This window comes from Manis pentadactyla, chromosome 2, assembly GCF_030020395.1.
Source record: "Manis pentadactyla isolate mManPen7 chromosome 2, mManPen7.hap1, whole genome shotgun sequence".
Taxonomy (NCBI): Eukaryota; Metazoa; Chordata; class Mammalia; order Pholidota; family Manidae; genus Manis; species Manis pentadactyla.
Window position 1 is genome coordinate 34811041 of NC_080020.1, and position 22794 is coordinate 34833834.

The following is a 22794-nucleotide window of genomic DNA, read 5'->3' on the forward strand; positions in this document are numbered from 1 at the left end:
TGACAAAGTGCCTACCGGTGAGGTGAAGTGAGGTGCGTGATGTAGGCGTCGTGAGGTGGCGTCAGGCCCTCATGACCTGACGGTTTAGGAGAGTCTTCTGCTTCCAGGCCTCGGTGACCTTGTGACTGAAACCATGGCATGTGAAACTGTGGATAAGGGGGTATTCCTGTGGAGAGTTTAGTTCCTCATGTGCAGTTGCCACATTTCAAGTGAGGTACCTAGAATAGGCACATTCATGGAGACAGAAAGCAGTACAGTAGTTACCAAGGGGCTGGTTGCTCAACAATGTGAATGTACCGAAGGCACTGAACTGAGCACTTAATAATGGTTAAAATGGTAAATGTTATGTTACATGCCGGTACCACAACAAAAAAATTTAAATTAGATCATTCCATAAGGCCTCCTAGCACAAGGCCAAATGTTCATTATTCCACTATTTTCCTAGAAGTGTTCTAATAAAGAGTAGAACCAAGAGCACGGGCAGCAGAAGGAAGCCAGTTGGTTAACTCTGTGGTCTGCATCAGGACGTTTCACCATGGCTGTGACACTGGAGTGAGATTTTGCTGTAGAGTTGGAAGGGGGTGCCTGGGGAGGCCAACACTGTGGTTTCTGTGAGCCTAAAGCCGCCAGACTATAAACCTCTAGGCAAGGCTCCACACTGTTAGCAGGACTGGCACCAGCGGTGGTCCACCTGGGTGGCCCTTCCTGGTGAGGCCCTTCCTCTTCATAAGGTAGGATTTTCTGGGCCTAGGCATTTGCATTTGGTGTTTTGACTACTGACCTGTTTGAGCAGCTGATAAACCACAGACCCACTTTCTCTGAAACTCCAGTGAGCAGGCAGAAAATAAGTCACCTGGCCCTCCCAGCTTTTGTGCCATAACTAGTATTTTATTCCTTGTGTGGAGAGAAAATAGAGCACCTGCTCTTAGAGGCGTCAGTTGCTGCTAGATCTCCTTTGTACATTCTTTATACACATATGATTTTAGAGGAAGGATCTTGAGGAGTTGTCTTGGAGTTGTCTTAGTTCTCACCTGCTCATCTTCCAGGGAAGCCAACATAGTGCCAGAGAAGTTAACAGACAAGGGGTGCAAGGGCCATGGCTTGCATCCCAGCTGGCCACTTCCAAGCTTGGCAGCTCGGGCAAATTACTTGCTTCTGGAAGTTTCATTCCTCCTCAATGAAGTAAGGGTAATCACACCTACCTCGTGGAGCCCTTCTGAGGAACGGAGGCCGGGGTGGCGATGAAACTCGCCAGCAGCTGGCTCAGAGGGCCCTCTCTGCAGTGGCCCCCCTCTCTTCCCGCTCCCACTGGCTTGGTGGCCGTGTCGCCATGACATTTGTCCTCATCTGAAATTGCTTATGTGGGTACTTGATGGTTTCATTTTTCCTCCGTCCTCTATCGGAGAGTAACTTTGACCCACTCGTGGTTATGTGAGATGACAAAGTGCCTACCGGTGAGGTGAAGTGAGGCACGCGATGCAGCAGCTAGGGTTGTGTCCAGCATATCACTGACATTTAATAAACATTTCTGGAATAAATGGTACTCTAGAATTACTCTGGGATTAGACCAAACCTTGTTCATGCAAATAGCCACACAACAAATGGGCACTTTAGGCAAATTATTTCAGGAACTGTTGAGAAGCTATCAGCCTAAGAGATGTATATTCAGCTGTGTGGACCAGGAGTGGCTGATATCTCTGGAGCTTAGAAAAGAAAAGTAAATAAAATGAAGGATTTTTGTGTACCTCCTTTGCTGGAGCCAGTGTCCAGGTAGCCTGAGACATACTGGGTTTCTGAGGGTAAAGGTAGGAAGAAGATAGATGTGAGGTGGATAAAACAGTTGGGGAAATAAAACTACCCAGAGTTAGACTGGCTTTTCTAGGATTTTGATTCTTGACTATGTAGCTGTTGGTGTGTTAAGTTCTTAGAAATCGTTGTACTGAACCAGGGCAGTTTAGTGGTAAAATAATGGGTCCAAAACCAGCTCTGTCCCCTACCTCCTGTGTGATCTGAAGCCAGGTTCATTGCCTCTCTGAGCCGCAGTTTCCTCATTTGTAAAATGAGGTGATAATAATACAAGGTACTTTACCAAGTTATCCTGTGGTTAAATGAGGTCAGGCACATAAAGGTCAGCATCGTGTGCTGTTAAAGTAAATTTCTAAGCCCAGCATGGAGCCACTCCTGCCCAGAGTGCCACATCAGCAAACCTGAGCTCACGTGACTTCCGTGTCCCTGCGAATGGTCTGTGTGGCCAGAAATGCAGCACAGTCAGCCCGCCTCCCGATGCTGGGCTGACCCTGGGCCTCTATCCTTGCTTCCTTGTTCCTTATTCATTTTCTATTTTGCTCTTTCCACTATGTGTGGTGGCTGCCATTTCTTGTCCCCAGGGGCCTTAGGTCTAAGACAGGAGCCTGAATATGTAAAAAATAAATTTTGAGAACTTACAAGGATGATGACTGAGGCTGAGCTGTGCAGCACAGTAAACCCATGCCTGGTGACTTTAGAATCTTCATAAAGAAACTTCTCTTCAGAATGATACTGATGCATGTAGTTTATTGAGTGGTTTCTCATATGTGCAAGACACACTGGTTGAACGCTTTAAATGAATTGTTTTATCTCCAAAACAACCCAGGGAAGTAGAAGCTGTCATGACTCCCATTTTATGGGTGTAGAAAATAAGGTCATAAGAAGTGTAACTAGTTCAAAGTCCATGTAAAGAAATTTCTAAGCAGAGCTATGCAGCATCCTTTCCTTACCCCACCTGCCCCAAGAGATTGAAGTTCCACTATTAACGTGCTCCGCCTGTGGATCATAGCATCACCCCCAGCAAAAAGGCAAGACTATCCGAAGCCTTGCCAGCTATGCACACATTCAAAATGTGTGAACCTGCTCATAGTAGAATTGCAGAGTTGAAAGACTATTAGCAATAGTAATAGCTAATCCTGTGTGAATGACTGTTGAACGTTCACATCACCTTTAAAAACAAGACTGCAAAGTAGGTACCATTATTATTCTTACATTCCAGAAACAGAGGCAGAGAAGGGCTAAGTGAGTGGCCCTTGGAATGGCATGGCTGATGGCTGATAAACGGAGTGGGGGGCTGAACCCAGGCTGCAGGCCGTCTAGTGCTCCTTCCTACTGTCCTGCCTCTTGGCCAGCTACCTGCCCTCTTGTGCAATAACCCATGGGAAGGCTCAGGCGACTCTTTGTGAATCTAAAAAAAAAACCATTAATACTCTCCTTAGACACATAAGTCTTTGTGATTTTAGGGGGTTCCCAAAGCCTCTGATATTGATCACAGATCCTGCAAAGAGTAATCTCAGCTTAATCCAGATCTCTACCTCTTATGTTCCTACCACATCCCCATCAGTGGTTTTCAGCCTTGCCTGACTTCTCCCAACAGCGGGAACTTCCAGCCTCCTCGGGCAGCTCATTCAAACAGCAAGGTTTAGTAGAAATGTCTTCCCTCTGGTGAGATGGTGTCTGCCTCCCAGAGAGCACTGCACAGAGCCTGGGGCCATGGACCACAAGCAAGGGCTCAGCTCCCAGACAGCTGTCAGATGACAGCCCTCAGTCCATCCTATCCTACCCCTCCTTCCTGAAAGGCTTCTGACAGGCGGGGGCCCAAATGTCTAGTCCTACTGCTCCATCCACACCCGCTCACCACGGAGATGAGAGCATCCTTTCTGAGGCAGCTGCGCCCTGGTCCCTGCACCTCTCAATGTAAGAGGGAGCCTTTGCAGGGACAATAAGCAGCAGGATGGAACAGCCTAGAACTCCCTTCCCGTCCACCAAGTGCACGTGTGCGATACCTCTCCACTGGCTCCCTATGCATCTTTGGACTGTAGGCCTAGATTAGTCTTCTGCAAAATTATGGGGGTTGATTAGATTGGGGTTGCAAATGCAAATGCTCACTGGGGCCAAGCAAATGAGTGAAGCATCTAGGACTATTCATTTCCTCTGCAAAGAGAGAGGTTCTTTTCTGATTTCCTTAGAACATGCCACTCTTTCACTCTTTCACTTCCCATTTCTGATGGTGCCACAGAGGCAAACTATCTAAATTAATAAAAACAAGATGCCTAGGGTGAGGGAAAATGGCCACTGGCACTTGGCCTCAGTGGTGGAGACAAGAAGCTCACTCCATAGGCCCATGCACTGTGTAAAGGGGCAGCTGACACTCGGCAACGTCTGATTGACACCATGTGGACACACAGGCCCAGTGTTAATAGATCTTACAAGCTTTCTAAACAAGCTGGACACATTGTTATGTGAAATCTCCCAATTTTTAAAGTGTTGGCTCAAATTTTTTCTTAAACAGTGCAAGGGCCAAATACAACACCTTCTGAACTCTGAGCTCCCGGTCTGCAATTTCTGGAGTAGGTGTTTTTAAAGCTGCCTTTTTGCTGGCACATCCTGTGGAGGGAGAAGTGAAGAGGCCAGGAGGACAAAAAGGAAGGACAGCAGGAGCCGCAGGGAATCTCTGAGATCTCACACAGCCTCTGTTGGTTCAGCAGGGGGTGGGAGGGTGGAGCAGAAGGCCTGGTCTTTCCATTCTGTAAAGTTTTGTTTAGGTTAACCATCTTGTCCTTTTGCTTTGAATATAATGGCCCCAGGCCTCAGGAGTGTCTGAGCAGGTCTGAACAGGATGCCCCAGTTTGTGGCTGGAGAGGTGGGGTGGGGCTCCCAGGGCTGGTAGAAGGAGGGGAGACAATACTCAGCATCCTAGGCCAGAGGAGGGCCCTGGGCCTCAGCCTCAGGCCGGACTGCTCCCTGACTTGCCTCTAGCTTTTGAAGGCCCTGGGTGTCTTTCCAAATGGGCCTCTGTGTCAAGGAGAGAGTGTATAGCCCCTGGTTGCTGTGGCTAGCTGCCAGCATGGCAGATGGCCAGAGCCCAGAACTCACTGGGAAGAAGTATACACAAGGCCTCTCGTAGGCAGCTGTGACCCAGAATCTTCCAGCAGAAGAGCTGTGAGGAGGGAGGGGAACAATGGGGGACCCTCCCCCCAATTCCCCAGGCTGCTCAGGACTCAGGCATCAGTTAGGGACAAGATGGGGCTCCCCAGAGCACCAGACAAGCAGCTGTCATGGAAAGAGCTGCACAAGCCTGCTTTTAAAAGCTCCAACCTTCCGAGACTCTGTCATTCCACGACTCTATGATTCAGCTTTTCTCACACTGTAGACTGCTCTGTACAGAGGACATCTGTGGTTTTCCCTTGCCTGGAATCCATTCCACTCCTTCTATTAGCAGCATCCTAGTCATCCTTCTGGAAACCACCCCTCCTCCCCTCTCAGTCCATGTGCTTTGGGTGAGGCTGCCCTGGCCTTTCTACTCGCCTGGCTGCAGGCTGGGTGCATGTGCCAGGCCTGGCCCGGCTTATCAGCTGATTTCTTCCCCCCTGCTGGGCCCAATGACAACCAATCCAAGGAATTTTGCTGGAGCTCGTTGGAGAAGAGAGGTTGCCCGTAATTGGCTTGGTGCACATCTGGAGATACTAGAGACCATCTGGCCATGACATGGGAGGATCTTGTCTGAGAATAAAGCCATCACAGAAGAAAACAGCATGGACAAGGAGAGAATTAGAGAGAGGGGGGAAAGAGAAACAGATTGAGTAATTAATTGATGAGTATGAGAGAGAGAGAGAGCCTGAGACTTGACAAAATGGGTTGAGCCCCTAGATCCAGCCTTAACTGATGCAGTTTCTAATCCCTGGATTTTTCAGTCAAGGGGTCAAGAATTTGCCACTGCAGCATACAAATATTTCTAGCAGAAGGCTTTGAGTTCCTGATATCACTTATCTGCCTAAAAGCACAGCCTCTCCAAGGAAGTCAGTTGTCATAAATTCCCTCTGGAGAGTAACCAGGAAAGATGGACAAGAGACTAGAATCAGCACACCTAAACAGACATTGAAACAAAATTATCACCTCCCATCCATTTTCCTAAGCACCCATTCTCTTTCCTAAAAGCCATTTGTTTTCCTCTAAGTGACCTCCTCCCTCCTCCCTTTCCCCTATTAAGAAGGTCTATAGGCCCCCAATTCTAACCACCTCCTTGAGTTATTTTTCTGTGAGCTCCTCCTATATGCATGTAATTAAATCTGTCTTTTGTCAGTTAATTTGTAGCTTCCCTCATCCCTCAAAATGAATCTAAAAGAGTAGGGGAAAATATTTTCTACCCCAACTTCAGTTACATAAGCAGAAAATAACCCTCCAATATCAGCTTCTGTGATTCCAATGTTCCACACAAGTCTATGATTTGCCTAAGGACTAAATTCTACTTTATCTATTTTTTTTTTCAGGACAGAGAGAAGCCAGCAATGACCTGGGCTTCTGAAGACTTGCCCTGATTGCCTGAAAATAGAGGGATTTGCCCACAGAGCCGTGAGGATCCTGGCTGCATTCCTTGCCCTGTCTGCACCCTCAGTATCCACTCAGGAAGTGCCAGTCCTATAAAGGGTCCCAGTGGTGTCTTGTATTAATTCGTTTGTTAATTCAACACACATTCATGGAGCACCAACTAAGTTCCAAAATGAAGTTTTTATTCTCAAGAGATCTTAGGATTTGGTAAGGAAAACAGATAAGAAGGATTTAATCAGAACGTGATTACTGCTCTGCTAGCAATAAGCACAGAGAAGAGGCCTCTATGTGGGGGGCTGCGGGGGGACAGCAGGCATGTTAAAGAAGCTTCCTGAAGGAAGTGACCCCTGAGCTGAATTCCACGGGATGAGGAGTCATCTGGATAGAGGGTAGAGGACATGCTTTCCAGGCAGGCAAAAGGACCAGCATGAGACACAAACTCCAGGGGACAGAGAGGCTGTGGCCTGGCAGAGGAACTGGCTAGGGCAGAGCTGGAGGGGGAAGAGGTGCAGGGATGCCTGCAGGGAGCAGGGCATCTGTTTGACAAGATACTCTGATGAGGACTGCTTCCCACAAGTACAGATGGACAGATAGCAAGCAACACGACTCAGGCCCAATTCTGGGCCCAGGGAAAGCCTGGCTCATGCCCACAGAGAAGAAGACGGGTGGATCCCGAACCAGGCTTCATGGTCAAGGGGTATGACAGAGTCTTGAGCACAAGTGTTGGTGAGCTCTTGGCCCTCACAGAAAGCTTGGATCTTCTTATCAGAAATGACAGCAGGCCACTGAAGGCAGGGCCCAGAGCAAAGTCTTCCATTTTCTCTCCCCATCCTGATTCCTCCTAGATTATACTCTTCCCCAATCATGAGCTCTGCAGGGCCTGTGGGGACAGGGACTATTATGGGTGAAAGTGGATTCATTCATTCACTTTCTTTTTACATTACCCTTTCTTGGGGTCCACCCCATTCTTTGTGCTCTGTTGAGACCAATCATAAAGCCTTAGCCTCTTCCCATGGGGCACCTGCCATGCCCAGTCAATCATGATATCCCTTTCCTGGCAACAGTGATTCATCCCTATGGTGGGCTCAAGACTCCCACAGGCCAACCAGAGTCTGCCTTGAATCTCTCCTTCCTGGAGTTACCGAACTGGGAGACTATGAGTTTGGAGAGAGCCCATCTATTCTGTGGGCAGAGTCATTTGTTAGAAGGATAATGATAATGATGATGATGACAGCATTGATGTAGATATTACCAAGCACTGCTTGAAGCCAAACCTACTCCTGGACTCCCAGTTCCACGATTCAGTTCATAAGCCAATTTAGTTGGGTTTCCTTTACATGCAGGTACAAGAATCTTCAGTCAGTTTGGTATGAACAGGTCTGAGCTCAGTATTGGCCACCATAAGAAGAACTCAGTGTGGTCACTACAATGAAGAGGGTGAAAACAGCCTTCATCTCCTTTATCACCACCTCTTTCCTCCTAGGAACAGTCTTACCCTTTCCTTCTGGCCAAGGGAATAGGTACTGGCTGTGTGCGCTTCCCACTTGCAAAGATGGGCTGGGGTTGAGGGATACAGCAAAGACAGGCCAAGCCACCCACTGTCCACCAGTCAGCGTGGGAGCTGCACCAGCCCTGCCCAGGTCCCCAGCCTGCCCAGTAAATGTGATTTGTGATTTGGACTGGCTGATGGTAGAGCATAATCTGGAGTCTGATGGACAGTCTGAATCCTGTTGCAAGAGCTGTATGACCTCACTCACTTTACCTTTCTGGGCTTCTGTTTCCTTGCCTATAAAACCAGGACAATAACAACATCTGTTTTGCAGAAGTTATAATGACTACATGAGAGAAAACAAAGAAACCTAAGATTAACATTGTGCTTAATGTATGCCAGGCGATTTTCTAAGCACTAGACAAACCATTAGTCCACTCCAACTTTACAATAAACTAAGAAAGTAGGTATTGTTATTATTCTTGTCTTATAGATGAAGGAAGTGAGGAACAAAGAGGTTAGTAACTCGCTCAGGTCTCACAATTAGTAAGCAGTAGAACTGGGATTTGAATCTAGACATTGTAAGCTGAGTCCACATGCTCATGCGCCAGGGGTCCATGAAATCAGAACCCATGCCAGGGAGTTCAAGAGAAGGAATTCGATAAGGGCAACTAGTTAGAGAGGGGCTAAAAGAAATGAAAACCAAGGAAAGGTGGGACAACCTAGGGATTAACAACTGTGGGAAATCACTATTTCCCCAGGACCTAAGGGACAAAGGCAGGAGTGGGTGTCATTGCAGCCCAAACACCGTGGCTGCCTGGTGGGAGGTAGGACATTGCAGGAAGAAGCCATCTTCTGGAGTCACTGCCAGAGCCTGCAGAAGGGTCAGTGTGACGGGATACATCCTGTCTGCTCCCCATGCCCTCCTCTCTAATCTGCCAGGACCTCCCCCTGGCCAAAGTTAGCAGGGGAGCCTAGGACTTGTAGTTCAGCCTAGATGCTGAGCCCAGCAGGGGAAGGGCAGGGAATGGATCTGAGAACAAACAGTAAACGATCTGCATGCCCAAGGTACCATACAGTCTCCTCATCAAAATGCGGGACACAGAAGGACAATTGTGCCATAAATGGGAGTTGAGGACACACACTGTGGTGGCAAGAATTTAGGCCCCTGTCTTCTGGTTCAATGCTGTGTCCAGCATGCAGTAGAACCCAGCATATGGTTATCCTAGGACACTGGAAAGCAGAAAGGAAAACTGGGGCTCCTGATAGTACCTCCTCCTCTTAGCCTTTGCACAAATGGAAACTTCTACAGATGGTTCTGCACAGCTGGGTGCAGACCTGCCACAAGAAGCACACTCTCTTTTTCTCTTTAAAAGGAGAGCAGCTTGAATTGCCCTAGCAAGTGCTTTGGGGTCTGAGAGAAACAGATGCAGCTGCTGCTGAAAATCAGCAGGCAAATAAGGGGGGTGAGACACCTCCCAGCTCCCTGCATCCTCCTTTTCACAAAGGCCATCATCTCTGTCCCTGCAGGGTCCCCTTGTTCCCCTCCCCCCACAGGCCTCTGTATGATTTCTGAGTAGCTGGGAAGCAGCTGCCACCTGCTGCCCTTGAAGCAGGCAGGATCGCACAGGTGACAGTGGGAGCAAGGGCAAAAGGTCAGAACCCAAGAGATGGGGAGTCTAAGCCGGTTTTGACAGGATGTAGGAGAAATGGTCACAAAACCCTTCCCTTTGACCCAGAACTCTGCCTCTAGGAATGTATTATACAGATGACCTTATACAAGTGCATAAAGACCTCTGCAAAAGGCTGTTCCCTGCAGCGTGGATTATGATTAGCAGAAGACTGGAAAAAGAATAATGATCAATTTGATTAAACAAACTATGTTGCATTTGAACAATGGAGTGCTCTGTGCCCTTAGAAGGAATGAGACCCATCTCTATGTGCTGAAACAAGCTGATCTTCAAGATAAATAAAGTAAAAAATGCAAGGGACAGAACACAAAACGCACATTTGCAAGGGGGGAGAGGGAAGAGGTGTTTTTATGTACCTTTACACGTGAGTCCTTTGTTATCCAAATCCATTTTGGTTTCTGAATTCACAGAGGGTTCGGAAAGCAAAGGGTGCTACATTATCGGAATCTTTGATTCCTGCATTTCATTTCAGATAACGAAATGGCAAGAGTTAGACAGCAATAGCACATCCAAGAGGCTATCTGAACCCATTTGGTTCCTGAGTTTGAATAGGGTTTGGATAACAAGAAGATAGCAGGAATATCTATAAATGGATAACTCTCTCTGGGAAGATACACAGGAAACTGGTTAGTAATGGCTGCTGCAGGGGAGGGGGTAATTCAGCCCTGTGACAATTGGGTGGTAGGGAGACTTATTTTTCAGTTTATATATATGTTGTAATGGTTTTAAAACATGGCCCCAAAATTCTTTGAGAGGTGGGAGTGGGGGTGTCCCTTCCATTCTATCTGAGTGGGTTGGCATCAGCTCAGATCAATAAAGAAGGGTGGAAATCACACTATGTGACTTTTAAGGCTAGGCCATGAAAGGTCATGCAGCTACATCTGGTTCTTCTGTATTGCTTGCTCTCTCTCAGCCCCCAGCCCCATGCCGAGGCACGCCCAGGTCGCAGGGAACAGCCCCATGTGGGCACTGTGGTCCACAGTCCCATCTGAGCTCCCACTGACAGCTCACGTCATGTGCCAGCCATGTGAGTGAGCTGCCTCACAAGCCCAGCTCCAGGTGAGCGTTCAAATGACTGCACACCCAGCCCCCACATGACAGCACTACCAGGGATGCCAGGGGAGAACGACTCATCTGAACCAGGTCAGCACACAGAAATGCAAGAGACAGCACTACACTGTTGTTTTAAGCCACTAAGACTTGAGGTGGGTTGCGGGGAGGGACATATTAACTGGAACATATGTGTTATCATATATAGTACTATTCAAAATGAAGAGTACGGTCATTGTGAGGATGGTGCAAAAGGCTGAATGTGCAGTAACGAATTTATATGTCACAAGGTACTGCCATTATCTCCATTCCACAGATGAGAAAACTGAAGCGATGAGGAATTCTTTGATTACTTCCCCATCACATAGCTCATAAGAGGTTTGAAACCAGGGTCTAAAACCAGGAGGCCTCTGAGTCCTAGGCTGTCACACCTGGGACTCTGCCCTCATTCCTTGCCCATTGTGCCAAGGTTTGGGATTGGTGAAAAACTCAAAACCCACAGGGGCCTGGTCAGTAATGCAAAGGGGTGAAGTGGGCCCCCTGAACTCTGTCTGGCGCCGTGTCAACTCAGCTCTGGGAAAGCCAGCCTGGAGTTGCCAGATCTTTGAATTTTCTAAAAGAAACTAGAAATCAGATTTCTATGTGCAATCTATTCCTGTTTTAATGTTGGCAACAAATTCTTTCTTTCTTCTCTCTTTTTTTAAACTGTGCAGACTGAAAAGGAAAACAAAAACAAAAGCCTGCCAATTTGCCTCTCTGGACTAGAGGATCTCCAAGGAGTCTTCAGCTCAGACATCTTGACTTCAGTAGAAGCTCTCTGGGGAGACAGCTCTAATTCCAGTCCCAGGGGGCTCAGATCTGAGAAGGAGAGGGAGCGGTGTGGATGGAGATGCCCCAGCCTCCCCCACCCCTCCCCTCCCGCCGTTGGGAAGCAGTGGGTGCTGGGAAGCCAGGCCCCGGGGAGCAGTGTGGGCGGGCAGCTGATCCTGTGATAAATCAGCCACCAGAAGCTGCCTGCCTTCCCAGAGCTCTCAGTCTGCTCCCCGGGGCTTCGGGAGCAGCCAGGTCACCAGGGGAGACTGAATTTCTCCTGTAATGGGAAACCTCCCGGGCTCACAGCAGCCATTTTCTTCACCTCTCCTACTCACCCCACTGCTTTTCCAATGGGAACCTTGCCCCGTCTCCTCCCCCAGCTGACCCTTCTCTGTGGAGGAGGGATCCATCCAGTCTTCGGCTGTCTTTCTGGGTTAACCCCCAGTTCCCCAATGTCTTCGATTCTCTCCTGAATCTGAAGCCTATTCCATCTTCAGCTGACTTGTCTTCCTCTGAGATACAGCCTGGCAGAGTGCAGGCAGCATGACTGATGAGCTAAGAAGCTCTGGCTGGCAGGCGGGTGGGCAGCCAGCCAAGGACATGGCTCTCACCAGAGAGCAGAGCCGCCGGGTGTCGGGGGGAGCCCAGAGCTACCAGGACGCTCCCTGAGGTCCCTCTGCTGCTTGGGCTTATGTGGCAGCCTTGCAGATGACCGCAAGGATTATTGGGTACAGTACCTGGCACACAACTGTCCCATAGTCAATGAGAGTGTTCCCTTCTCTCCCCACTCCACAACAGAGACCCAAGGAGATGCAGACAGCGAGCTTCTGAAAGCTGGGAATGTCTGTTATTCAGGCATACCACTTGGCCCAGGTATTTGTCATTTGCCCACTCACTCATTCATTCTTGCAACCTGAGGGTCTGCTATGGGGATCAGCACATCATTGTGACTGCTAGTGTGGTCCTGGGGAGCAGGCCAGCTTGGTCCAGGGTCCATCACTTCGTAGCTGCATGACCTTGGGCAGGTCACTTCACTTTTCTGCAGTTCAGCTTCTCCCTCAAGGTTGCTGCTGTGAGATTCAGTCAATGTTACATGCAAAGTGTGTAGAACAGAGCCTGGTGTTTAAAAGAGATCAATAAATTCATTCATTCATTTAACAACCAAGATAAAGACCTATGATATACCAGGTTCTGAGGCTAGGGTTATGAGTGAGGCAGATAAAGTCCCTGCTTTCCTGCAGTTTACCTTTGGGAGGGGGGAGACTGACAATAAACAGATAGCGGAACCAACAAACAAGGAAATACCAAGTTGAGCCCAAGGCCATAGGACGTGAGTAATCACGGTGAGGTGGCCAGGCATGAGACCCGTCCAAGGAGGTGACACTGTAGTTGAGTTTGGATAAGGAAGACATAGCCAGCTGGAAATCTGTGGAAATGGTATTCTAGGCCAAAGAAAACAGCACATACAAAGATCCTGAGGCAGTAGTAAACCTTAGAATATGCAAGAATCAGAAAGGGAGAGCAGAAGAGAGAAGTGCATCTGGAAGAGCAAAGGGGAGCATGTAGGAGCTGAGCTTGGGCACCCACACAAAGGCCAGGTCAGTAAGGACTAGCAGGCTGGGATAAGATTTTATTTAAAGCACAACGGGAAGTGACTGTGCTTTTGTTTTTGTTTTGCTTTTCAGTCTGCACAGTTTAAAAAAATATTTTTTTTTTGCCAGTTTTTTAAGCAGGGGAGTGGTCTGATGGGGGAAGTAGAAGAGGGAGTGGCTGAGCAGTTCCCATGGTGGCCTGAGCCAGCTCAGTGGCCATGGCAGATTCGGGATGGTTGAGGGGTAGAAGAGACAGGTCTTTTCCTGAACACCCAGGAGAGAAATAGAAATCAAGGTGTCCATGATGGTTCCTGTGTTTTTTGTTTGAACAGTAGTGTCAAGAAGAGAGGTTACAACACTTAGGGGAGGTGGTCTCTGGCCTTAAGAACTCATGGTCTGGCTGGGGAGTCAGAGAAATGGGCAGGCAGTGACAGTGCAGTGTGACAGGCGCCATGATGGGGAAGGAAAATGAGAACAACCGACCCAAACATGGGAGGAGGGGGTCAGGCTTCCCGGTGATCTGCTCCAGCCTCTCTCCAGCCTCCCCACTTGCCCTCCTCCCTTTCTAGGCTCCAGCCACACTGGCCTTTCCACTCTTCCAGCAAGCCATTTCCTTTCCTGCCTCTGAACTGGGCACATGCCATCACCTTTTCCAGGAATGCTCCAGCCCCACCTTCTACCTCAGCCCTTGCTTCTGTCACTTCTATGTCCTTCTTGACTTAAATTATTATATTTTTCTGCGTGTGAAATTCTCTAGCTGACTGTCTCCTCCCATGAGAAGCTATAACCAACCAAGGGATGGGGACATAATATATTTTTCACTCCTGGATCCCAAACCCTGGGCACAACCTGGCACAGGTAAGTGCTCTGTAAGTATGGGTTGAATGGATGAATGAATGAATGAGGATGAGGCCTGTTCTGGCATAGGGAATGGCTTGCACAAAGACCAAGAGGCATGAGAACAGGACATAGTCAGAAAACTAAAAGGACAGAACGATCTGTGACTATCTGCATTCTCTCTGTACCCTCAGCCTGGCACACAGGAGGTGCTCCGTAAACATGGAAGCCTCTCTGCTCTCCTCCATGTCGTCTATAGAAACCCTGTTTATAGAACAGAATCCCAGGCACAGAGCCTGGGAGCTCCTGTAAGGACTGTGCGTCATTCGCACACCCCCCACAGTGCCTGGCATCAACTGGCACATTGTAGGTGCTCAATGGTTTTTGGGCCTTGAGTGATGCTGGAAGGACAGTCACCCTCAACTACAAAGTGACAGAATTTTATAATGCCAGAGTGTTAACTTCAGCAAGGACTTTACAACCCAACCTGCCTCATGGTACAAATGAGGAAACTGAGGTCCAGAGAAAGGAATGGATTTGTGCTAGCTGACATAGCGGGTCAGTGGCAGAGCTGGGACAGGAGCCCAAATGGCATGACTGCTGCTTCAGAGACTCTCCTACCCTGTCCACACTTCTATCAGTCCACCTCCTTCCCTCTCCACCCTTCTGCCTTTCAAGATGTCAGAAACAGCAGAGCAGAGCCAACAGGAAATCCCCTGGTGCCTCTTACCAGGGTGAAGGCATTGTGTTACAGGGAGGGCAGATGTGGCTACCATTAGCTATAGCTGAGTTCCTGTCAGTTCCATTAGTGCCTCTGATTAACCCATTAGCACCCACTGGAAGCAGGAAGTGCAGGGACCCCAGAGGGGTTGAGTGAGAGTTAGCCAGCTTTGATGAGGCTGAGGGAGCAGGGCTGGACAGACAGAACAGGGGTCTTTTTCTTACCTTAGAAGTGGGCTTCCTGGGAGAGAGTGCCAGGTAGTTTAAGGGATGACAAAGATCAGGCAGGACTCAGAATCATGGCATTGCAGAGCTCGAGGAAGCCAGTTGAGCTTACCCTTTGTACAAATGTGAAAACTGAATAGCAGAAAAAGGAATATGTCTCTGAGTCACTCACAGAGAACCCGGGTTCCTGCCCAACACACTACATTGTAGGACTCAAGTGTGCTACAGGAATTATGGCTAAAAATACAGCCAACTATTATTGGGGCACCTTGCTTTACATACATTATCTTGTTTTATCTATTTATCTTATTTTTATTTATCACAGCAACCCTGGGAGGCAAGTACTATTACCCCAATTTACAGTGCAAAACTGAGGTTCAGCATGATAGAGTAATCTGTCCAAAGTCACTCAGCTGATACATGGAAGAGCCAGTATTTGCATCAAGGCAGCCTTATTGACAAATCCTCATCTTTGTTATCATGCCATCCTGCTGAGCAGCATCAATAGAACCATTTGAAAAATACTGTCTGCAGAGCCCTTTGTATGGGTTATGCTTTTTATTGTAACCACTTGAAGAAGATAGTGTCATCCTATGTTACAGGTAGAAAACCCACCACACAGTAAGGCCAAGAAGCCCACCTCATGTCACACACACAAATATTTTCAGCAGATAAATGGATGCAAACCCATATATCTCACTCCAAAGCCAAGACTCTTGGCCACTCCTCTATGTGAGTGTGATGACCCCGAGGACAGCCACGCAAATGCGCCTGCCTCTATACACTTCCATCCAGGCTGAGCCTTCTGCTTGTTCACTCATTCCACAAAAATAATACTGAGTGCTAGGTCTTTGCTTACAAGACCAATGGGACCCCACACGTCTGCAGCTTACATCTGCTTGGGGACAGAACAGACAAGCAATTCCAGTAGGGCAGGTATGAGCACTGGGGGGTCAGGGCATCACCTAATCCCAGGGGACAGAGAAGGCCAAGCCCAGGACTATTCAATTCTTAATAGGCCAGGTAAGCATTTGTCATGCAAAGAGAGGTACTGGGACCAGTCCTTGCAACACCCAGAGGTATAAGGGAACTTTAATTCCTGCAACAGTTGGGGCCGCAGCATTGGCTCTGACAGGGTAGGGAGGACCCAGCTGGAACTGGTGACTCAAGAAGCGGTGGGAGAATGGACTTTACCCTGGAAGACAAAGGGGAACCATTGCAGGGTATTATGCATGTCCTAAGATTTGCATTTATAAAGTTTGAGGAAGAAGGCATTGGCCAGGGGCAGATGCCTGGGGGCTAGTTTGGTTGAGTTTCCAAAGCTAAGGAGGGCTTTGTGATTGATTGGATTTGGGCAGGAGGGGCAGTGCCAGGAGGCCTGCTTCCTGACTGGGATGGCAGGCAAACGGGAGGGTGGATGCTGGGGGAAAGAGGACCTGTAGTATGGGGAAGAGAGTCAAGTTCCTTAGACTGTTGAGGATGAGATACCTGGGACATCCACGGGACAGCGTGTGGCTGGACTTCCTGGCTTGTATTTCAGGACTTACTGGTCTGAAGGTTTTGCAGAGAAATGACTCCAGACCTTCCTCACCCTGTGTCTCAGTTTCTTCCTCTGTAAAATAGGTTGTAACATCTATAGAGTTGTGAAAATTAAATGGATATAAAATACATAATTAGTGTCTAAAGTACTTAAAATAGTCCCAGGCACATGGGGATGCTTAATAAGGGTTAGCGGAATACCTATATGAAAGGATGGTTCTTAGGACTCTTGACTGCAGGAGTTATTTAAGAAAGAGTTGATTGAAAAACCCAAGGGCTTTTCTTCCTCAGGCTGGGTTGGATGGTAAGCGATAAGTACAGTGATGCAAAAATAATCTGGAAAGGACTGGGTGGGGGAAGGCATGGTGTCATTTTCCATCCACACGCACACCCCTTAGGAGTAAAACCTTGGGTAGATACAGTTTTGGAGGACATTCTATGGGAGTGAGGCTCTGGGGTGTTGTTTTAGGAGGAGAGGAATGGCCAAGCTTTTTCTGTGTTCTCAACAAGGCTGAAGAGCTTTCTGCAGGAAACGCACTTTTGACTCTTAAGGAGTACAGGAAAGAGCTCAAGTTAGGTTTTAGAATTGAGTTCATTCATTCATACATTCAGTCAACTAATACAGTAATTTTCTCAACTGCGAGCGAGGGATTTTGGCCTCCTGTGAACATTTGTCAGTGCCTGAAGACATTTTGGGGCCTCACAAGTAGGGGCCAGGGAGAGGTGTTCCTGGCATTTAGTGGGTAGAGGCTGGGGATGCGGGTATGCACAGGCTGGTCCCCATTACACCCACTTTTCCAGCCCAAAATGTCAATAGTATGGAGGTGGAGGACTCTTGATCTAGTTAGTATTCACTGAGAGCCTACTGTGTGCCTACTGGGAGATACTGCAGGGAGAGTAGACAGTCAGCTTTACATACCAGGTAGTGGAGACAGACATTAAATATATCAGCTGGTGATAAGTGTTATCAGAAAAATGTGAGAGAAGTTGAAGGCTGCTGCCCAGGGGAAGGGACCTTGACTCCAACAACAAGAAGACGGGGAATGGGACTGCTCGGGCAAAGGCCCTAAAGGCCTACAGGAATTGGGTTTCATTTATTCTGAAAATACTTGCAGAGTGCCCTCTGTGGGCCAGGCACTACTTCATGGGCAGAATATACATCAGAGGGCAACATGGACACAAATTCCTGCCCTCTTCGACAGTGCCACCTCTAAGGAGACTTTAAGAGGAAGACTGCCTCCTCTGGGTACTGAGAAGGTGACATTGAACCAAATGTGGAAGGTGAGGGAGTAGGCTTCCCAGGCAGAGGGGACTGTCAGTGCAGTGGCCCATGTGCGAGGGAGGTGGGGAAGCCAGAGGGGCTCAGCAGACCAGCAGGGGCTGTGTCGGAGAAGGGCTGTGGTCTGAGTGTTGTGCCCCCTCAAAATCCTTATTAAAATCTAACCCTCAAGGCTGCCTAGACTGGAGTTACTAAGTCCCCAGGAAATAATGGTTTGGAAAGAGAAGGGAAGAGAAATAGACTGCAGAGTTCCACAAGGAGCAAGCAAGAATGACCTTACTCCCACACCTTGATCTACCGTGTATGGGAAAATTAACCGCTGCCCTTGAGGGTACTGAAAGGAGCAGGGGCCCGGGGATGGGGGTGGGCAGGTGTCGGGGCAGGAAGCTGAAGAGAGCATGCAGAGGCTTTGAGGAGCCAGCACATTTCTGGTGACCGTGGGCTCCTGAGGGCACCATGAAAGAGTGGTCGCAGAAAGGGGGTATATTTGGGGCAGATGAGTTGTGCCGAGGCTTGGGGGAACCAGGGTGTAGGTGATGGACGCCTTGGGAAGCTCAGGCTTGGGGTGGTGAACGATCTAACAGTTCCATGAACAGTTACTCTTCAAACACTTAGCCTAAGCCACACCCTTAATAAATGTTTGCTATTACTTTTATTATTTCCCCAGGCTGCAAGAGCCTTCTGAATTCCTAGGCGGGGGCGGGGAATGGGGGGAGCTCTCAGTTCACCCCGGAGGGAAAGAGGCTGGGGCGGGACTCGGATTCCAGCCGGGTGGCTGGGGCGACCGCCACCCCAGGGCTGCCCTCCGGCAGCCCCTCCAGATTCCGAATCCGCCAGAGGCTCCCCACCCGCGCGAGGATCAAAGGCTGCTTTCAGAGCCCCAGGGATGTGGGTGTGTGCTTTAGAAAACAGAAGGGAACAACACCGGCCACAAAAAAGCCCAGGGCAGATTCCCTGACCCAGGGAGCGGGAAGCCCGAGCACAGGACTCGCCTTGGCGCCCAGCGGCGGGGCGGAGGCAGAGCCGGGCCCAGCGCGAGGCCGGGCTGGGACAAGGGGCGAAGGCCGAGGCACAGGCGCCTCCCCCTTTCCCGCCCCTGGGACCCACGGCACCGCCCACCCGGCCCCGGCCCGCGTCTCACCACGGGGAGGGGGGCAGCCTCGGGGCCTGGCTGTCGGCCACGGGCTGGGTGGCCTCCTCGGGCAGGTTCCCTCCAGTCTCAAGGCCTCAGGTTTTCTTTTCTAAAAAGAGGGGGCTGGACTTGATTCTCCAAGGTTCCTCCAGGTTGGAGCGGTCGCTGCAGGGACCTGCCTTCGGCGTCTGCGGCCGCGCCTCCCGCCCCCGCCTTCAGGCGCAGCCCGGGCCCTCTGAGAGGGCGGTTCTCCCTTCGGCCTCCGTGGGCTGAGCTGCTGCAGTGCGGAGCTGCCTCGCAGTAGGGGGCTGCACACTTTCTCCATGAAGGGCCAGATAGTATTTTAGGCTTTCCAGGCCATACACACGCTGTCATAACTACTCAACTCCGCCCTTGCAGCAAAGCAGCCGTGGGCAGTCTTAAACAAATGAGCCAGGTTGTGTCCCTATAAGACTGTTGTTTATGGCAGCTGAGATGAGAATATCTTGTGATTGTCAAGGGTCAAGAAATTTTTTATTATATTTTTCTCAGTCATTTAAGAATGTAGAAACCATTCCTAGCTAGCAGGCTGCACTAAAACAGGCTGCTTCTAGGGAACTTGAGGGGCTTGTTCCTTTGTCTTTCTGGAGGTGTTTCTTCATCAGCAAAATACAAACTTCAGCATGACTGTGGGCATGAAGTCAGGCCACAGATGAAGCTGTGATGCCATTCTTGAATGTTGCAATGAATGACATTATTCTTTGTGTTGCAGGTGGTATGTGTCCCCAGCAGAACACAGGGACTTGGAGGTTAGGATGGCATCCTGTTGGGCCCTGCACTCCCATTTTCTGTGTGCTTACAATGCTGTAGGCACTGTGCTAGGTGCTTTCCATGCAATATCTCACTTAATCATCTCAGGCCTAGGACACAGAAATAACATATTCCCACTTCACAGGTAAAGAGGTTTAGAGCTGAGATTTGAACTGAGTGTTAGGTCAGCCTCCAGAGACCCTATTCACCTTCCTTGTTTTCCTGTTTGAACAAATGTGGCATTGCTTAGTCTGGCTATGTGACCTTAGAACACTTTATTTTGCTGGACATCTGTAACCTCCTAGGTTAAAGGGCAAGAATTAACACCTATGCCCAACTGTCAATTTTGTCCCCATTTTTCAGAGGAAAACACTGAGGCTTAAAAAGGTTAAGTGAAGATTGGAATCTGGGCCTGTCTGATCCCCAAACTGAGCTCTTTCTACTAAGAACAGCTTCACAGTAACCAGTTGCTTAGGCCCCAAACCTACGAACCCTCTAGGACTCCTTTCTCCTAAACCATGTTCAAAATATTAGCAAGCCATTCTGATAACTCCTTGAAAAATATCCTGAATCTGTCCATTTGGGGGAGGGAGAAGAGCCATAACATTCTTTGGGGCTACTGTGATCTTCTTAAAGTACAGATCTTGTTCTGACCCACTCCTGCTTAGAGTCCTGGAAGGTTTCCAATTGACTTGGAATAAAATCCAAACAAAACCTTACCTTGCCCACAGGCACGCCCATCTCCTGCCCCCTGTCCCTCACTCCTACCATCATTCCCTCCTCTCTAGCCTCAGTGGCTTCCTTTCTGTTCCTCTGACTTCCAGGGTGGCATGTCCCCTGCCCTCGCCTGACTTTTGCACTTCCTGCAGATCTTCATATGGGGATGGCCCCAGGAACACCACAAGCCAGGCTTCACTGGCCACCCCCACCATCTCATATCATAAGCCGTTTCATCCTCCTTCCAGCAGTCTTCGTATATCTGATTCTCTGCACATATAGCCTCTCCCCCCAGAAGAATGTATACTCCTTACAGCAGGACCGTTGCTTGCTGGTTCTCTCCTAAACCCCCAGTGCTTAGCCCATGTCTGAGGCACAATAGGTGCTCAACAAATATCTGATGAGCTAATGACTCATTGTGCCTGGATCTCAATCCTCTCTGTGGGAGATCGTGAACTTACAACAGAACCATTCAACAGACATCAAGCCCTCCCATGTGCCTGGCTCTGTGTCAGCCAGTGGGGCCACCACAAAGACACCTCTGGTCCTGGGCTGAGTGTCACACTAGCCCCCTGGGCAGAAACATGTGCACACACATTAAGGCCAGACAGGGTGGATGTGTCCAGTTTCTGCTGAAAGCATCTGGGTTCAAAGGTAGCCACAGATGGCTCCTGAATCCTATAAGAAACCCCCTTACTCTCTCTGTCTCCAAGCTGGGCCTCTCACTCAGGACTCCCTCTGCCTGGAACACCCTCCCCCACTGCACCCCGCACCCTCACTGGCTTCATTCATTCTTCAGACCTGTTTCCATATCACTGTCCCTAGGAGGACTTCTTTAACTCCTTGATGTCCCATCTCGATGGCATCCCTTTCATCCATCCCAGCCCCAGCACTTGTCACTGTGGCCTGTTTCCCTGTCTGTACCTGAAAGGAAAGGAGCGACACACAGCAGCAATTCCGCTTTATTGGGGAAAGGTGCTGGGTTATATAGGAAGGGGCATGGGGTGATTGTGGTGTTACTTCTACGGGGCTGGTGGCTATTGGCTAGGTGCTGGGATTAGGGGGGCGAGGGGTGATTGGGCTTCAGGTGGCGCCAGCGGGAACCGAGAAGCAGGAATTTTGCCATCTTATGGGTGTGGGGCCCTTCGTTCCCCCCTTTCTCCTCTATGGGGTTGTGGACGTTGCTTTCTCTCTGACTGCTTCCTGCTGAACGGGGGCGGAGAAGGGAGTGAGGGCTTGAGGACTGGGAGGAAAGGGTTGATAGGACTCCCCACAGTAAGGACGAGTAGATGTGGACTTCTTCAGGTTGGAAATCAGTGAAGGTTCCCTGTAACTATAGGTCGAGGACTTGTTGATTCCAATGGTGCCAAGAGGATACGGGTGCCAGAAGCCAGGCGTCTGTGGCCATTGTTTCCAGGAACAGTTTCCAGTGGAGAGAGGGGTCCATCTCAGCGTGTGGTGAGGAGGTTACGTGAGGGTGAGGGATCTTCTGTGGCTAAAAGCTGGTAGTTCCTGGGTAAAAGCTGATTGAAAGTTTGATTAGAGATTTTACCAAATTGGGATTTGATAAACTTTACTATACAAGGCAAGAAGAGACAGGCGAGGAGAATGATTATTATGGGGCCTGCAATGGGCCACAGCCAGGTGAGGAAGGGGTTTGTTAGTATTGAAGAGAATGGGTTGGAATTGGAAGCAGAGTGAAGGCTGGAGGCAAGGTCGGTGAGTTTGGTAATGCCAGTTTCTACGATGCCGGATTCGTTGATGTAATAGCAGCACTCTTCTCGAAGGAAGACGCAGGTGCCGCCCTTCTCGGCTGTAAGCAGATCTAAGACCCGCAGGTTTTGAAGGGTGACCTTAGCTAGAGAAGTGACCTGTCTTTGGAGAGAGGCCAGGAATCGGCAGTGGATGTCAGGGCTCCCTCAAGTTTGGCGTTGAGATCTCTAATTGCCCGTAGAGAGAGACCCAAGGCTCCTCCCGAAAACCCTGCCTCAATGGCTGAGGTGGTCAAAGAGATACCGACCATGATGGGAAGGAAAGCAGCCCTTTTTGTGCGCGAGGGCAAGGGAGGTTGGAGCTCAAGAAATTCTGCCATGCTGTAAAGTGTAAGCTGTGGGATTAGGGTGACGAGAATGCAGGGTGTGCTGGAGTTGGGAGGCAGTGAGTTGAAAAGACTGCCATTACACCAAAAGAAGTGTCCCGGTTGCATAAAAGTCTTAGAGCCGGAGGTAGGGGTGTAGATAGAGAGACAGTGAAGTGCACTGGAGGGGGGTGGAGCTGGGCCTACACAGTGGTGGATGGTGAGATTATCTGCGTATTCTGGTTCCCATAGGGGTATGTCTGCCAGGGGGATGGAAGGGTTGTCCTTCTGCATGGAAGGAGTAGTTGGAAATATTAAGGGGCACAGCGGCCAGCAGTGGGTGCTGTAGTGATGTGCACAAGAAACAATTGGCGGTGTTGAGGGTGCGGTTGAGAAAGATGGTGGTGTCTTGAATGAGCTGTAACCAAGAGTAGGAGCGGGGGTAAGAAGAAGAAGAGGCGCCGTCAAGAGTTTGGACAATAACTTTTTC

General features: G+C 49.3%; 1 long non-coding RNA gene across 3 annotated transcripts; it reads right to left on the reverse strand.

The window, feature by feature from the left end:
• Positions 1–6527: 6527 nt before the first annotated feature.
• Positions 6528–18977, reverse strand: LOC118928538 (uncharacterized). 3 transcript variants are annotated; one of them, XR_005031294.2, is made up of 3 exons: positions 18731–18956; positions 12135–12513; positions 6528–8189 (listed from the first exon to the last, which is right to left on the reverse strand). It is a non-coding gene; the product is annotated as an uncharacterized LOC118928538 (long non-coding RNA). The 3 variants fall into 3 exon arrangements; XR_008993570.1 differs by lacking the exon at positions 6528–8189 and adding an exon at positions 11215–11442 and having other exon boundaries at positions 11733–12513; positions 18731–18977; XR_005031285.2 differs by lacking the exon at positions 6528–8189 and adding an exon at positions 11215–11442 and having other exon boundaries at positions 18731–18950.
• Between the last annotated feature and the right edge of the window lie 3817 nt (positions 18978–22794).